Raw genomic sequence first — 14,935 nt, 5'->3', positions numbered from 1 at the left:
GTTGTATCAATCAGCGTTGCATCTAACAGATCCAGCAGGGTAGCAGATATTTTTATGATTTGAATCAAAACCCTTGTCGCTGGGATGGTTGTGCAGGAGGGAGAGGCTGCTGCTTAAAGACAGTCTATGCGTGTGATGGTATGGATTCTTATTTGACTTGATTCACAGGACAGCATTGTGTAGATGTGAGTCATTGTGTGTGAGAGCGAGACAAAATCAGACAAAATGTGTGTGTGTGTGTGTGTGTGTGTGTGTGTGTGTGTGTGTGTGTGTGTGTGTTAGATGGTCGTGGCAGATGCGTCACCAAGCCCTTGATTAGCCTCTTACCCAAGAGACAAGAGTCAACAGAGAAGGGAGCTATTCAGTCATGGCAAAAGTAGCATCAGCAGAAACACGCACCCCTCACCCCGCTCCTCATTGTCATAACTTATTTAGAAGGTTTTAGATTATTTATCTGGACATATGGTATATGTGGTATATATTTATGTATATATACATCACGGTCCATCCATCTATGTGGAGTTCCCTAGGTGCATCCCATGGATTTCTCCAAAATGCAACTGTGCTATCGGGTGTGCATGTGTATACAAGCTCATATTTGTGTGTGTGTGTGTGTGTTTATGCATGCGTGTGTGCGTGTGTGTGCATGTGCACACTTCACCTCTCCCCACAGAGTGCCCTTGAGAGTCCTCCTGAGCAGATCAAGGTCCCTTGCCCCTGGCATTAAGACAGATCCTTTCTCTCCTGGGCTTTTCACGGTCACACTGTAGTGGACAGCCACATATGGAGCCGTGCAGCTGGGGTGGGCGGGGGCTTCCACTCCACCTGGCTCCTGAAAAACCTCCCTCCGATGATTGAGTAGAACATGCGGTCAAAGCAAGCAAAATGTAATTTTACGGACCGGTTATATTACTAGAATGCATATAATTTCTCTATTAGTCATGAAAAGTTTGCCTCTTTTTAGAGAACGGACTCTTTCGGCTCGGCACACCAGAAAGAGTGTGCTCTTTCAGCTCCCAAAAGGCTCCTCAGATTTTTAAATTGATTTTTTACCAAAATACAAATAAAATTAATTTCTAACATAAAAAATGCAATTTAGGAATGTAGTAAGCTAGTACACCCCTATCGGTATCTATCGGTATCTATCTGTTCACTCATCTAAATTATCTGTATCCATATCTGTACTTGGAGTGGGCGGGGAATAAACCAGAATTGGGCGTGGTTTAACCGGAAATGGGTGGCTTAAATCAGTACATTATTTTAAGTCTGAAATTTACATGGAGTGATCAGAAGTTGCTATATTTATTGTTTATTTGAAAACTATTTACAGAACAGCCTCAAAATTGAGATTCAAATTACATTTTTGATCACAAAAGTAAAAGAACCCCTTACAGAACATATTTTTGTTGACGTTTTTAAAGTTTTTTTTAATGATCTTTGTGAAGTTGGTGATTCATGCAAACATCCAGTGATGGCAAACAGGGAAATAACCTGTCAGCCTTGTTCACTGTATTTTTCTCAGAAGCACCGCCTTCAGTACTACCAGCAACGTTTTCCAACTGACTTTATATCACTAGCCATATTAGAAGCAAGCAGACAGAAGAAAAAAAAAAACACAGGCGCAACACGAGCAGTTTATAGCTCTGTCTTGTCAAATGCACCGTCTACGTAACGAAACAAGTCTACCAACTAACTTTAGATATCATACAAACCGATAAGCAGCAGCGAGCGCTTATTCAGGCACCGCGAGCGAGCATGAGTGAGCGCGCAGCAAATTCAGACATGGTCCACATGCGCGCTGAGTATGTTTTTACGCGTGCCAGTTTTGGCATTAATGTGAACCCAAGCGAGTCTGTCTAGGGAGGGGTGGCCGGTGTGTGAGTGGCCAATCACAGAGCGTGTAGAGTGAATACATAAGTAGTTACCCAGTGGGGATTTTACTTAATCACTATTACGGATAATGACGAGCTGTACTCATTTCATGCTCGTACTCTGCAAAAATGCATTATCCGTAACGTATACTCGTCTAAAACAGGCCCGTCCCTAATGCAATTACATCAAATGCTTGTTTATATGACTTTATTTAGATGCTCAACAACAAACAAACAGAAAACAAATTAAAGAACACAAAAACAAAGACCCACTTTAATGAGAAAAAAGGTTCAATCTGATTGTGTTGTAAATGCCCAACTATTTACGGTAAAACATCACAACATCAATAAAACATTACACAATGAAATATAAATTCAAATGTACAAAACTAAAAGACATAGCAACATCCAGGTAACAGTGTTTGCTCGTCTTTACTGAAGATTGACATTCAAAACATGTGCCTCGGCTTTTGTTTCCCGCTGCTTATTTTCCTCACCTTTGCATGCTTGCTTGCGTGTGCAGCCCCTCCTTTTCCCTCCTGTTTAGGTGTTGACACACACGGCACCAAAAAATACCAATCACATGCAGCTTTAACAGCAAAAAGACGAGACAAAAATGACGACTCGTTCACTTCAAAGAGCTACCTCTGAGCCATTTCATTCACAACCGACACATCACCAGGCTCCATACGCTTATACTTGTATGCTTCTCTACATTTTGTCCTGAAAAACATGAATTTTCCTATTGCCAGATAGAAAAAGAGGAATTATATTCTGTTTTTATTTTATTCAAAAGTTTTTCATCAAGAAATATTCATTTTCATAGACAAATCACACATCATCAGATGATGATATCAGATGCTGCTGTCATGTATGTGCATGTATGTATGTACGTATGTCAATGTATGCATGCATGCATGGGTAGCCGTGCCTCATCTGAATAGCCTTGCAACCCCCTGTTCGACATATGGTTGTCGGAGCGGTGGAGGATTGTGCAGTACTTCCTTCTCCCTGTATTGCTCATGACTGAGCAAGGTACCGAACTTGTTCTCTGTATTTACTGTGATGGCTTACATGCAGGAGTAAAATTTAATGTATACCTGTACACAACAACAGAGAGAAGTCTGAAGTGCTGCAATGGGAGCATTTGGTTAAAAAGTACAGAGAATACTGTTATTTTACTCTGATTTTCAATTGGACACATGAGTTACTGTTGAGTTTTCTAGAATTCTTTGATGGCATTTCAAACACCAGTTTTCCAACCAAATATACTGTAAATGTCTATTTGGTTTTAATTCAACATGCTAAGCACTACTGAAACGTAGCTCATTGTTACTTTTACTTTGGAAAACTGCAAGGCCCATTTCAGCTGTTGTAATGGGATGGTTTTGATGTTTTGTCTGAGCTGAACAGAGCTGTTACAGAGCTGCCAAGCCTGAAACCCTTGTGTTTACCTAGCTTTTTGTTGCGGTAATCGTGCAGCGAGTTTCAGTCGAAAGAGTTCACTGCTCATAAGGGGATTTTCAACATTGTTTTTGTTCTGTATGTGCGCGTGTCTTTGTGTGTGAGCATGATGCTCACAGGCAGGATTGCAGAGAGCGCCCAGAGCCATGCAGCGTGAAGAGGACGCCTCTGAGGTGCTTGCCCAGGAGCCCCCTTCATAAATTACACTAGGACACATGTGCCTGAACAGCACTTTTCTTCATTGTTGGTGATTGTGCGTTTGTGTGTGGGTCCTCCTTCCCTCAGCACAAACCACAGCATGTGCATGTGTAACTTGGTTCTCATTGGGTTGCCTTGAGACGGTGCTGGCCTTCAAACATATTTCTTCTCTTTATTTTTCCAGTCCACAAATACTGCTTCAGAACTTTTCAGACAAGCTCACAGAAACACAGAAATGTGTAGGAATGATTCGACTAGAGAATAATTTGAGTCTTTTTGAAATTGATCTTACTCTGAGTCATAATGTAAGACAAATGCTATACACTGAAAATTGCTTATCTGCCCCTGCAGTTCTTGCTGTTTTAGAGCATTTAGTGTCATATGCCCATTGTTTGATGTACTTGCACCGCATGGATCACCAGAGCCAACGTGGGGTTGTTGCTAGGATACAGGTGAACAACTGGTATACAGGAGCAGGTGTAGGTCCGTCACAAACTGGCGGGTTACAGGAATGCAAGGGTGTAATGGCGTTTGGTTCAGAGAGGGCAGAGGGGAAGAATGGAAATGTGTCGCTGTCACCTTGTTGCCAAAATATAAGCGGCAGACGAAGGGAGGATAGATGACTGGAGACACAGAGAGGAAAAGGGCTGAGGCTGCTCTGTCACTGTCTGCTCTATAAGAGGCAAGGGTAAAAACTCCATAGTGGGGGTGGAAGTGGAAATTTGCTAGAAAAAAAGGTATTTTTCTTGCTCCCCAGAATGGATTGTGAGCTGATCTGGGTCTGGCTGTAGGAGTGACACAGATAGCCAGGTGTGAAGAGGATAAAACTGAAGGGAGGAGAGATGAAGGATAATGCAGCCTCCTGAGGTTACGTCGCCTGGAATATCAGTGGGACTAATGTTTCCTAATTGATCACAGCGAGCACAGAACAGAGGGAGTGTGACAGCGAGAGAGAAAAGAACGAAGAGACTGTGTAGGACGCCAACAGGGCCATGAGGACAGAAGAAGTGAGAAACGATATGAGGATTAAAAATTGACAGAGCCAAGAAAAAAAGGAAGTCAGCCTGATCCTCAGATAAAAGATCGGGGTCATGCCACAGTAGACATGCGCTGTCGATACACACACATGGTCGAAATTGTAGCAAAAGAAGAAAAAACCCACAAGAGTCACTGAAATAATTGGAAACTGACAAAAGTAATAAAACAGAAAAATTTACTAAAATTTACGACTGTACAGCACGCATCAGTCCGTACATTTTCTATGCGACTTTCTGTTCCTGCTCTGATTTTTTGTTGTTTAAATTGATTTCTTACTATAATACATGGAAAATGACTTCCCAGTGTAAAAATCTAATGATGGGCCACACGGTGGTTAGCATGTTGGCCACACAGTCAGGACATCTGGAAGACCGGGGTTCGAATCTCCGTTTGGGCACCTCTGTTTGCGGGTTCTCTGCGAGTACTCCCGTTTCCTCCCACATTCCAGAAACCATATATTTATATTTAACACATTTCAATCAGAAAAACATAGACCCATCTCAAAAAACAAAAAGGGTGTAATCTGATTGTGTGTATTATTTGTAAATTTACAAGTATTTACAGTGAAACAACACAACATCAACAAAACATTGTCAACAAAATTTAAATTCAATTGTGCTAGATAGACAGACAGACAGACAGATAACAGTTTTTGTTGGACTTTTAGTGAAGAGTGGCATTCAGAAACACAAAATTCCTCAGCTTTTGTTTTCTGATGCTCATTTTCCTCATATGACCAATCTCATGCAAGACGAGAGAGATGACTCGGCTCACTCACTTCAAAGAGCCAGCTCCCGCTGTTCACGTCAAAGAGCCAACTCTTGCATTTGCGAGCGACACATCACAACTTCAGAAGTCCAATGTTTCGCCATTAGCCATTCTTGAGTGTTTTTGACTATGTTATGGGGTCATTTTCTCGGAGGACCCACAACATGTGACTGATACCAAGCTCTCTGACCCTGGGCAACATATTTGTCTCAATAATGCCTTGATAGTCTTGAGATTTCATTGTACCCTGCACTGCATTGTACCCTGCACAGATTAAATACAAAAAGCAGCCTTACAACATAATCAATGTTTCACAGTAGGTATGGTGTTCATTTTGTATGATTCATTTTTGCTTCTGTAAACATAGAGCTGATGTGACTTGCCAAAAAGCTCCAGATTGGCAAATTCTGGTATTTCTTTTTATTATTACTTGTGTTAGTTTCAAGTTATTTCAGTGACAACTGTGGGGTTTTCTTTCTTTTACTGAAGGGTACCAATAATATTGTCCACATCTCTATGGTCAAAGGTGCGCCCTTGACTGCAGTGAGTAAACTTGCCAGCGGGCGTGGGTGTCACCTTTGTGGGGATGTACCGCATCAGTGTGTGTGTGTGTGTGTGTGTGTGATGGTCGAATTTGTGGCGCATTGTGGCATGTTCCACATGGTATTGTCACGACTGATAAATGAGAACACATACACACACAATATATATTTTTAGTCTTACTCTCAGGGCCCTTGTCTGTTGATTAAACAAGCCACACACGCACGCACACAGAGTCATCAGGTGTGACCTTCATGCCTGTAAGCCCCGACCACTTTCAATCCATCATGGCTGTCCCAGTATTCCATGCTGATCACAATTACTTTCTGCTCATTCTTCATGCTTTGAAAGTGTCTGACAGCAGTGTGTGTCATGGTAAATATTCTTTATTTTCAAAAGTGTCTTGTCCCAAATATTCCACCGCACACACAATTATCACATTTCATCGCCACAGGCTGGGAATACTCAAACCACCATTACTGGTTCACAAATTTCTCAAAAGAGGACATGTCAATTTAAAACAGTTCCGACTGAGTTTAATGAGGATACAAAATGGTTCTTTTTTAATGACACATTTCCTGCTGCAAGGAGAGTCACCATAAATCATAAGGCGTAAATGAGATCACCCACTCATGCTGTAAAAATAGTTAAGGAATGTTAGGGTTGCAGTAGATCCCCGTTATTTGCGGGGATTGCGTTGTCAGGCCACACACCGATGGCGAAAAAATAATTGAGCCGCACATAGAAATGTCTATTTTGTCACTTTTAACACAGACCAACAGGGGGTCATCAAACCAAACATCTCCCTAACTCACAGTGCAAACAAAATAACACAATGTAACTGGACCACACGTATATGGGTATTAGACTCTTACACACTAATATACATGCAAAGCTATACTATGTTATAATAATTTATAACCTGTAAGGCATGCTGGGAAGCCCATGCGCACACTTTCCCAACAGCATGCCTTGCAGGTGGTGTGAGCCCCACTCGTTGTGGGGGTTGCCTTCTCACACCACCCGCAAACATAAAGTAACACAAGTGGAACACAATGTCACTGCACCATACAGACTGTGCAAAAATCGACAGCCACGCTTACACGCTACATGCAATATCCATGCAAAACAATACTATTTTAGACTAATTTATAACCCTCAAGACATGCAGGGTTCTTGAAGTGTGCACGTGGGATTCCTAGCATGCCTTAGTGGGTTATAAAGTAGTATAAAATAGTATGCTGATTTTCTTATGAGTGATCTTTTATTTTATTTTTTTACTCTTCATGCTTCCAGTAATATAAAGCAACAAAGAATTTTCAAACAAAATAACATTTTTTACAGTGTTTCCTTTTCATCATCAGAAGAAACGCCAGTAGCATACTCGAGGGCGGGAAATTTTTGTGTAATTGTGTCAGACCTGCAGCTTTCACAATGTGGCTCCTTTCCAAGCCCAGCTCCTTGACCCCAAAGTCCCCTCTCCCTCTACATGTGGCTTTCCTTCTGCTTCCCCAAGGTGGAACAGCTAGAGGTCAGGATGTGTCGCTCATGCCAGCGCCAATGAGTAGGTGTGTGTGTGTGTGTGCATGTGTTTGTGTCCTTAAGCATTTGGTGTGAGTTTGCGCAAAGGTGAAGGCGTGAAGTCAGGCATATGGTGATATGCAGGAACCTGGGCATAAGGATCAGACGTGGAGCGTGTGTCCGTAGCAGCAGGGCCTGTCGTACTGAGAAAGGTTAGACTCTTACCACAGTCTGCCAGTCCAAAAAAGGGCAGGGCATGGCCAAGACCACTCACAAGGTGCTACACCATCTGCACCTGAGGGATAAATGGTCATCTCCTTTGTCCAAGACATATAAAGCAGACTTGTACAGACTGCTTACAGTGACTGTAACATCAGTATTTATCCAAGAACTGTGTGATAAATAATTGCTCTTTCTGCATGTATTAATGGTAAAGACTTTATGCTATGATTAGTGCATTTAACCCGTAACGCTCTGAATTAGCAGCCTCATTGACGTCATAGCCGAGTGTGTTCATATTGCTTACATTAGTGTGCAAGGGCTGGTTTGATTCATTTATTTTCTCATTCATTTATTCATTAGTGTGGGTCTTATCAGGGCTCAATTGTCAGTCCAATTAGGCCCGCAGTGCTTCACCAGTCCTGTGTTGGAAACAGGAGACGGATGAAAGAATCCCTTTTCCTCTCTTCTCTCGCTTTCTCCCATTTTGTCTCTTGGCCTCCACAACATGTTCTGCCGCCCTCCATCCTCCATTCCCCCTCACTCATTCTCTTTCGTTTTCTGATCTGTGATAAGATAGTATAGTTCCTCATATCCTGTTTCTAATACAGATCGATGAGAGGGAAAGGGCCGGTAGGATGGATGAGACACGGCAGAATGGGTTGATTTGGAACAGAGAACGTGGAGGGTGGGCGAGGCAGAGTGAGGGTGTGGAGGATAAGGTAGAGATATCAGAGAAGGAAATGAGGATTCAGAAAAAGAGGACATCACTCAGATTCACATCTCTTTTCATTTAGCCCATCGTGCACACAAACACGCTTTTGCCGATGTGCATGCAAGACCACATTTGTATGGAGCTGTCTCAATATGTTCAGAAGCTACTTCTGGTGCCTGATTAAGTTATAGCTTGTGTAGCAGGTGGCGCAGCAGTGATGGGCAACTCACATAACCTTTTTGTGTTGCAGTCAGTTTCAGTTGGGTTGCATCAGCTGGGTGAGAAGGTCCCGTCGGGGTTGCCTTTTGTGTCTGTGTGTGTATATATGGACGCACAAGTGCACACTGCTGTCGTTAATGGCAATTTTAAGCATGCGTGTGCAAATGACACACCATCAGAGGCAGATAAATTAACCTTCTTAGCTCATTTGACACCCCCAGGACAACAGTCAAATGCCCTTTATCTGAGACAAATGATCTCAGGAAAAACTTTGAAAGAAAGAAAGAAGCCACATTAATGCGTAAGTGAGTGTTAGATTATTTAAAATGCCATCAAAATAGTGTAAGGAAGAGTTTGCAGTTTCTCTGTGTGTTTGTTTTGCGTTAACTGTATGAACACCGGCCACAAAAAGAAGTACAGCAGCTTTGCAAACTAGTGAGCGCCGATACAATATCTACTTTCATGAAGCTAATGCTAACTTGTATTTGAGACTTACACACACTAGCACGGTTAATTGGTTCTACACCCGACCGTGATAAGTGAATTTCTGCCAAGTAGGATTCCATCCATCCATTTTCTATGCCGCTTCTCCTCATTAGGGTCGCGGGGGTATGCTGGAGCCTATTCCAGCGACAGGCGGGGTACACCCGCCTATCTATCTGTCTGTCTGTCTGTCTATCTGTCTGTCTGTCTGTCTGTCTGTCTGTCCGTCCGTCTATCTATCTATCTATCTATCTATCTATCTATCTATCTATCTATCTATCTATCTATCTATCTATCTATCTATCTATCTATCTATCTATCTATCTATCTATCTATCTATCTATCTATCTATCTATCTATCTATCTTTCTATCTATCTATCTATCTATCTATCTATCTAAAATATTACAGTGAAAAAACAGAAGTCTTAACCATCAGTCCAATCAATAATAAAAAACAAATAAATAGTGTGAAGCCCCTTAAATAATGACACATCTCTTCCAAGCACAGATAAGTAAATAGAACTATTTGTCACATAAATGCAATGAAAATGCTGTGTTAGATTGGAAAAGTAAACAATCCCATACTAAAAATGTCATAAAAATAGTAAGCATATAACATTTCAGACTGAGCATAGTGTTTTCAACACTCCAGGTAGGAAACAAAGGTGCATGGCAAGCCATGGAGCGCGTGCGACAATCCCTTCGCCTGCAACCCAGACTCTTGCGTTGTTTATAAGACACTCTGTCAGCTGACTGCTTCTATACCCAGTGCATGTCTCCACAGTCGAATAATATAAAGATTTATGGCTGATTCGTATCGATGCAGGAGGCTGCTACCGACGCAGCCGAATCGTTCGCTCGTAAAAAACGGATATCCGGTTGCATCGGTTTATTGTCCACAACCCTAATTATTAGAGTGCTTTAGACATGAAATAACACCCATATAGTCAGCTTTGTATTCAGTGTAGTAGATATAATCTGAGAAAGTAAGCCATTTAAGACATAAATAAAACTTGTGCTTGTGTGTGTTGAAATAAATGTGTTCCAAACGTGTGGACAGGAAGTGACGTTCGGGTTCAGAGTTGAGTTTTAGCTGGATTTTGGCCGCAATAGTAGACCGTGTTATTATTATGATCATCGTTAATCATTATTGATTATTATATTATTATTATTGTGCCTGTTGTGAGATAATACCAAACCTGCAGTAAAAACCTGTTCTTCCGGCGATCAAATCTGGCCCTTGTACTGTATGTTTCACTTCCTGACACCGGACTTGTGTAGAATACTGCAAATCATAATTTGAATTTGTCTTCTTAATGCCTGATACAATGTTCCCTCATTTATCACGTGGGATGGGTTCCCAAACTCGGCTGCAAAAAGTGAAATCCGCAAAGTAGCCAACTTTATTTTTTTTTACAATTATTATACATGTTTCAAGGCTGTAAAACCATACAATTCACCATGTTTTCTCAGACAGGCATTAACATTTTCCCACATTTCTCTCTTGTTTAAACAATATCAAAGTTCAAATTTCCCTAGAATTTCAATGATCGACCTACTAGGTTGGCCACAAAAAATTATTAAGTGACTATTCACTCCTCTGACCGTGCCTCAATCTGGTGTTGTTCGGCTGTAGCGTTTTTGTATCCTTGTTAAAATGGTAATGGTGCCCTAAAGCCAGTTAGCTTCTTCTTCTTCAGTTGTTTATTGGCGGTTAGCAAGCAGCTCACACGGTTAGCTAGTTTGCTAACGACCTTTGACCACAATAGGAAGCGGCACAAAGGAGATTGATTGACAATGGTCTACAGCCGGTCAGGATGCAGAAAACAATGGGCGCGTTCTCCCTTAGCCAATAAGGCCACAGAACGCGAAACACATACTGAGAGGAGGTAGAACATCTCTACTCCAGCGCGCACGTCTTCAACTCTCACATGAGTATATAACACCCTCTACTGGTAGCAGTAGTAAATACAATAACAGACACATAAAACAGAGCACAGATAGATCGCTCTAATACACAACTCGGACGCACAACACAACATGCGTTACTACGCTGTTAAAAAAAACTTTCAAAAATCTGTGAAACAGCGAGTCCACGAAAGGTAAACCGTGATGCCGCGAGGGAACACTGTATGTGTATTTTTGTTCATTTAGCCATTTTTATGCTCGAAAATGCTTAATTTTGATTAAAAATATGTAAACTTTTTCTAAATACGCATATTTTTCGTGTGAATAAGCCATACTCAACCACAAAACAATGATTTATTAATTCATATATTTTTGAAAAACTGTGATAGAGTGAAGTTGCAAAATTCGAACCGCAAAGTGACGAGGGTATGTTTATTCATGTAGCAACCAAATGATGCATTGTAATTCAACACCACATTAAACATCAACCGCAATAATAAATAAAGTCAATGATTATTTCAATTCAATTGATACCTCTTTGAAGGCGCCAATCAAAACTCAGCATTATTATGTTTGCAATAGATCAGGGTTTTGGTGGTGGAAAAGAAAGCAAAAGACTTCCTAAACTAATTAACAGCAGGGCTGAGAATAGGGGGTTGGTCTCAGCAACAATTACCAGCCTAATTGAGGTCAGAGTTGTTCGTTTAGTGCCGAATTAGAACAGTTAATATGCATTTATTGGGATGGCCATGGGAGATGGCAAAGCAGTAAGCTTCCTGTGTGTACAAAGGAGGCCGGAAATCTATGATTTTGCTGTCGCAAAAAACCTCCATCGGCTTCTTCTTGTGGTGTGAATACTGAAAATAAGCTAATGCATGGAAATAATTTGTTTCCTGCATCCTGGACATTAGTCTGCTAATAGAGCAAAGGTGACGCCCATAAAAATGTTTTCAGCCTAAGATGCCTCCTCTTCTCTCTTCAATTACCATTGTTCACAATCCAGGTTTACGCCCTAAATATGCCTCAGACACACTTATTAAACACATTTAAGGTATAAAATGTATAGGTACTCACCACTAATGAATGATAATGTAAGATGATCGATGAACAGATGCAGTCATGGTTGCGATGTAGCCTTTAGCCTGGTTGTCAGGCTAGTGCGAGAGGCTAGCAGGCTAGAAAAGGTGTTTGCAGGGCTGTGAATGCTGACTCACAAATGTGCAGAGATCTACTGTGCATTGTTTTTCTTATTATGATTGTTTACTTATTATTGAGTTAGTTATATTGTGCTGAGCAACCTACACAAAAATATGCATACCAGACAGACAGCTAATTTGCATCTATCCACCAATGACGGTTCGACCAGTTCGACCTCCCAAATTTTTGTGTGGCCTTTATGCGACATATTTTCCTAAAGCCGAATTCCAAATCATAGGATTTTAAGACGTTCGCCTGATATATTGTGATTATTAGTTACATTTATAATAATCAATAGAAATGTTAGCTTTTTAGCTCAGCATCCCACAGCAATCACACACAATTGCTGCAGGAATTGCAATTCCTTTGTCAGGGATAGTGCCGTTCCTGCCATAAAAGATGTTTTTCCATTAGTCATGATAAGACTGACTTGAGAGACATAGGAAGCGAGAGAGAAAATGGTGATTTGGAACATATTTCAGAGAACAGACTGATGATGATGAGACAATATTTCCCAGCATCGGGACACTCGAGCGCATAGTCTGACACAAAGTCACCTTCTTCTATCTCTTCCACTCTATTTTCCCTTAATGCAGACATCCATTAACATCCTTTTACTCGAGACATATAAATACTTCCTAAACACACAATGCCTACACAGAAGCATTGTATTTCTGTCTGATCACCCATATTGTGAACCACTTACTGTCACACAATGAATCATGACCATTTTCTTAGCTCACCAGTCAATGCTATTTGTCCCTTAAATCTTTGTTCCCTGCTTCTCCCTTTCCTCTGTACATCTGCATGACCCTTATTCATCTGCTGCTTTTCCTGCAACATCATCTGCAGGCTGTTTTCCTGCTTTTTCCCTTCCTCAGGGGATGTGTACATTAATATTCTCTCAGTTCTTTCTGTCCTCCCATATTCTCTCTGTTCCTTGTTTCTGCGCTTCTGCTCACTGCCGACGTTTAGAAAACGCAGCGTTCTTTCGTCTTGGCACTCCTGACTGTCGGCCCCCTCTGAGCTTAGCGGGCACCTCCTCCTTTTCATCCACCCTCCTTGTCCCAATGTCCACTGGTCCTCACTCCTTCTTTTTGTCACAGCATCACGTGTGCTTCGTCTTCAGATGCTGTCTTTTGCAGATGATACTGGCAAGCACTTTGCCTCTCTGAATTATGCATTGAGATTACATAAAAACCACATGAAGCATCTGATCTATTTTTAATCCAACTCGTTTGCTTGTTAAACCTGCATCTCTGTGATCTCGTGTGTGTGCGCGCGGGTGCACGCACACGTGTGACGAAATGTACATGAAGGGAAGATAGAGATAAAAGAAAAAAAAAGTCAAAAAAGCCAAAATTAGAATACACTTTTCCTTATCTCTGTCATTTGAATTCAATTCAATTCCGTTTTCATGTCATGTAGCATTTCAAAAAGCCGTCATTGTAGCTTGAAAACAGTAATTACAACCATTATGTGCCAAAGAGAAAATTGTTAAAATTATGGCAACAAAGCTAAATACATCAGTTTCATTTAATCACACCCTGTGTGTCTGAAAAAGGCATTGTGCTTGCAAGAAAGTGTTTTTCTCTATCGCTTATCCCTGCATCTCCTGTAAAGAATCCTGTAGGTTTGTATCATCGCCAAAGAAAAAGAGTGCCATCTATGGGTCTCTCGAGAGAGCAAAATGTCACTCAAGAAGCTCACGCACAGCTGAGTGCATGGTAGTTGGATGTGTTCTTGGGGATGACCTAGATTGAGCGCGCCATCACAAAAGACTTAGTGTTACGTACTGTCTCTGACTCATTCAATGGGTAATCTTTCCATCGACTTCTCCCTCGTGATACCATCTCTCTGTGCGTGCGACTGTATGTGTGCGGGGATGCATGACCGCATTATCCACGAGGGGAGGACAGGCAAAAGATAAGAAGAAAAAGGGGAGAATTAAAATGGAAACGAGGAAGACAAATGAAGGTCAACATGAGAGAAGAGGGGCGAGAGGTGGCTGTGCGAGACAAGGAAGGACACTGTCATCCCCCCACCGTGTCCCCAGTCACACTTCCTCTTCTTCACACCACTTCCCCCATGAAGAATAAAAAAAGAGCTGACAGTGGTGGAGGCCGGGCAGTAGCCCAGGTGTCAGCACCTTCCTTTGCCCGCAAGCAAGGAAGGGAGAGAGGACTGAATAATAAAGAAGACACAAAAAACAGACAAGTAGCGATGAGACGTCTGGAGTGAGAATGAATATGGCCCGGCAGCGAATCCTGAAGCTACGTCCGCTTTTTCAGCAACGTTTACACTCCTCCACGTGTGTGCAAAGCATTGACAAGTGGAGAAAGATTTTGACAAGAGGGAAATTGATTCCTGAGTTTCTGATGCAGGTGTTACAGACTCCCGTAGCTGGGTGGTGCCCAAGGCTGATAGTCATTCATAACACCTGTATTATGCATCATATCATGTATACTCATGTATCTAAGCCATGTGCTGCTGCATGTAGACATACTGTACTGTACTGCAAGTGAATAATTCATTTTAAATGACATTATCTGGAATACTTACGATACCAGAAAAAAGAACTCATTTTCTCCCAGCAAAAAGATGTACATTTACAACTAAATGCAAGAATTAAAGAAAAAGTCATTTTTCAGAACAAAACCATGCGCTGCTTAGTTATTACTGCATCGCTTTCATAGGAGCAGATGTTTCTAACATGCTCAAGAATACTCTAGTGACCTGGGAGTCGTGTAGTGTTTTGTGTTTTCTAGGGGTGTGACGAGTGACAACATTTCT

The 14,935-nt window shown here is 41.5% G+C and overlaps 1 protein-coding gene across 16 annotated transcripts in view; it reads left to right on the top strand.

Moving 5' to 3' along the window:
* Nucleotides 1–14,935, top strand: part of tenm2a (teneurin transmembrane protein 2a) — a 296,346-nt gene that overhangs the window by 233,135 nt on the left and 48,276 nt on the right. The window lies entirely within an intron of this gene.

Source organism: Dunckerocampus dactyliophorus, chromosome 11, assembly GCF_027744805.1.
Source record: "Dunckerocampus dactyliophorus isolate RoL2022-P2 chromosome 11, RoL_Ddac_1.1, whole genome shotgun sequence".
Lineage (NCBI taxonomy): Eukaryota > Metazoa > Chordata > Actinopteri > Syngnathiformes > Syngnathidae > Dunckerocampus > Dunckerocampus dactyliophorus.
The sequence above is the reverse complement of the archived record's forward strand: the minus strand, read 5'-3'. Positions and strand labels throughout refer to the sequence as shown.